The sequence below is a fragment of the Clupea harengus genome, chromosome 18 (genome assembly GCF_900700415.2).
Source record: "Clupea harengus chromosome 18, Ch_v2.0.2, whole genome shotgun sequence".
Lineage (NCBI taxonomy): Eukaryota > Metazoa > Chordata > Actinopteri > Clupeiformes > Clupeidae > Clupea > Clupea harengus.
Window position 1 is genome coordinate 12,808,684 of NC_045169.1, and position 4,110 is coordinate 12,812,793.

Below are 4,110 nucleotides of genomic sequence, written 5' to 3' on the forward strand. Positions count from 1 at the left end.
CATGAGTGTTCAGCTATGACGGGCAGAGTGAAAGCCACAGGATAGGAAGAGTGGTTGTGGTGGTGGGTGTTGGCTAGTCCTTCCCAGACAAAGTAGTGTGCTGTTATCCTGTCTCCTTATTACCTGGGTATAAACATCATTCTGGGCTTACTACCATTAGTGTTAATGTGATGTACAGCACACAGTGACAAACAATCATCAAGATATGAGCAGTACTATGACAAGGTGCCAGAGTACTTCACAAGACACTGTCTCAGATCCATTGTGCTCTGCATGTAAGACTTGGAGTGCCATTTTTGCCATGATCATTTTATACAAATTCCATCATCATGATTCACAGAGAGGGGTTTTCTCTGCCCGTCAAAGCTGTCACATGTAGAAGCTCTGCATTATGTTGAGGAAGGTATGCACAATTACAGTGGATGGAAAAACCCGTAAACACACATAAATGAATGCTTGCCGTATCTGATTTATGAACTTTGGTTTTATCGAATGGCTGAGAGGTGTGAACTCAGTAAAGGAGAGTGAAAGCAAAAAGCAAAGTTTTATAAAGAATGAGTCTCAGACCCTGTCCCCACGACAACAGTGTTTCGAAAGCAGCATTATGTACCCTCCCTCCATTCTATTAATTCACACACATATTCATTCACACACAGACAGACACAGACAGACACACACACACACACACACACACGTCTCACCACTCTGTGGTTCCACACTGTTCTTGAAGATGACATCAGTGTGGAGAACACCCCGGAACCGCTGACATAGACATCAAGCGTGCAGCGCTGTCCACTGTGGTTCTTTAGCTCCAAAGTCAGCTCAAAGTCGTCCCCAACTCTCACCTCCAGGACGGGTAAAATCAGCTCAATGTCTGCTGGTGGAGGCTCCACACGTTGCCGCTGGCAACCGTACTGCTCTGCCTTCTTAAGCACTCTGCACTCTTCAGCGCTGCCTACAGGGGACCAGAGGTAAGTGCACTTACAGAGGGCAAAGCAGCAGTGCAAAACCCGCAATGTACACCAGAGGGCATAAAAGAGTAAATGAGGCATTGAGGAGTAAATGTGCCAACTTTGCCTGCAACATCACGTGTTCAATATGATGAGAAAAATGTGTAATAAACAAACAAAAACATAGGGTGGAGATGCAATTAGAGCCATGCAACAAGCAACACCAAGTCATACTGCAAGCAAACTTCTGGATGTAATACTAGTATTGTACACTAAAGGGCACTCTTCACGTTACAATACATACCGAACAAAAGTGTCTTGTAACCTCTTTGCACACAATATAGATATAGGCATCAGTTTTTATCAGTGGCCGTGGTGGTCTTACCCTCAGGTAACTTGTAGGCATCAGTGATGTCACAGCGCCAGTTACTGCCGAGAGCCTTAACAGAACCATACGGCCTACGTGCTTCAAGCTGTTTCACGCCGGCACTAAGGATCTATCAAGGCTCCGCTGGTAGAACACCACATCACTGTTCACCTGAGGGACATAGCTTATTCTGAGTACAATCAGTAGTAGTGATTTAGCACCTCAGCCGCCGCGCCTGTGGAACAGCCTCCCTGACCACTTAAGGGCAGCACAGACACTGGACTGTTTTAAGACTGGCCTAAAAACCTTTTTATTCAGAAAGGAGTTTCTTACTTTTTCAAACGTATTATTATTAATTTATTATAGGTTGTTTTTAACTATTTTCTTAACTATGTTATTACCTATGTTTTAAACTAGGTTTTTAGCTATGTTTTTAACTATGTTTTTTTAACTATGTTTTTAAATTCTGTTTGTAAACTATGTTTGTAAACTATGTTTTTAAACTATGTTATTAAACTATGTTTTAACTATGTTTTTAACTATGTTTCTAACCATGTTTTTAACTATGTTTTTTACTTTGTTTTTAAACTATGTTTTTAACCATGTTTGTAAATTATGTTTTTAAACTATGTTTTTAAACTTCTTTTTTTTTTTAACTATGTTTTTAACTATGTTCTTAACTATGCTTTTAAACTATGTTTTATTATAGGTTGTTTTAACTATGTTTTAACTATGTTTTTACTGTAGCACTCTGAGATTCAGATGAATACAGTGTGCGCTATAAATTAAATGAATTATTATTATTATTATTATTATTATTATGTATCTTGAAAAAGACTTGTGAAATGTGGGCTAATGTTTAAGAATGTTTTAATCTGATGTGATATAGATGTGTTCTTACTGACGGAATCAGAATTTAAGGTTTAGAGTTAATAGTTATGTACCATAGTCAGTAATCCAATGCATCTTATATCTAGTTGTAATTGTTGCTTTTATTTGGATTTAGGGAAAAATGTAAAACTTCTGGTGTGTATTCTGTTAAGAGGACCTGACCTGAGGGAGGTGTGAAAGAGTTCTCACCTCTTCCCTGGCCATACCAGAGTGTCTGATGGCCCTGGGCCTCATGAATACAGGCCTTTGAGATATTTGATCACGGCTGGAGCTCTTAACTCATTTGCCCTGTGTAAGCAGATGGTTCGTAGCCATCCCAGCTCCAAGATAATAATTTGATACATATTCATGAAAGGATGGAGCTAAGGGGTGACACTGACACCCCTTGTTCTAGGAAAGGATAAAACCTGTAATGTTACAATGGCTGACAGAAGAGATTTAGGTGAGGCCCTTGAGTGATACCTCTGTCTCTCTCTCCCTTGAATGCGCATCATTGTACAAGATTAAACCTGTTTCCTTGACTGATCATATCTCAGACTGAGTCTCCAACAAATATATAGTATAAAAATGACTATCATTAACTCGGCAAACATGAATGTGGATTCAAGTGGGTAGAAGATCATGCTGTTTTTTATTGCTGACACAGTTAGTATTAGTGCTCTTTTTTTCTGTTCACCGGTGTTGCAATTCTTGAGGACCAAGAATGTACTAGATAATCAACATTTAAGGGTTAATAAAGCACAAAGCCACCTAGACATGTATATAAGCATTACAGACAATGGAAGTGTAAATTAACAGAACAAGAGATATATTGAAACCTTTTTGACTGAGGGCACGCTGAGCTGTCACATTGTAAAGATGGCCTACAACTGCTTTCTTGCAGAAAATAACACCCTCTATATCATCACGCTTAAATTACACCAGTATGGTTTATGTACATTTTATCAGAGGAAGTCCCAGTTTGTTAATTCCTGTATGATTAAAAAGTCTGATGTGTGTTTCAGGATCATTAGAGACACCTGAATAAGGCACAAAAGACTGAAAGTGCTGTTTTGAAGCACTACCTGGTGGTAGCACCTCGAGTTTGCCTTGGTTCTGTTGAAAAATTATAAATATCCATTAAGCTAAATTAAGCTTTAGCCCGTAACACTTTTAGAGCCCCAGGATTGTTTTAGGAAAGGTTGAAAGAATGAAAAATGTGTTTTTGCCCATGTTAGGCGTATGTCTACATTTAAAAAAGGTTTGAATAAAACTAAAACGGTCATGTATCAGCCTCTATGGTAAACTGTCTGAATCTTACAGAAAGTGGCTCTTAAATAGCTAGCTAACTCACCTCTGAATAATTTTCACCTGCAGTCCAATTCAGAAAGTCTATTTAGAAGTTCCTCTGTGGTCAAGGCAGGAAGGGACATCTCAGACTCTTCTTCTCTGCCTGATGGTTTCAGTTTACAGCTTGATAGGTCACATGAATGTTGATTGATGTATTCCTGAATCTCTTGTGAAGCATGTATGTCAGGTATTATGAGTGTGCTATGCACTCACCCTTCTTATAAAGTGTTATTGTGACTTAGAATCAGAATATGTGTGGAATAGTCTGACATCCTCTGCATACTTTAGGTAGTACACACAAACATAGTCATTCTCTCACACATGTATTCTGACACAATCACACAATCTAACAATTCCCACATACATTTTAATTTCTAAGCTCCCTCAGGCACAAACATGCTTCAACTAATTTGCATGTACGTAGAGGGTCACTATTAAATCCAGAGTAAATGCTTCTTATCTCTCTCCTTTGCTTTCTTTCTCTCTCAAGCACACACACACACACAGACACACAGACACACAGACACACAGACACACACAAGGAAAATGTGAATATGACAAAAATTCTGTCAT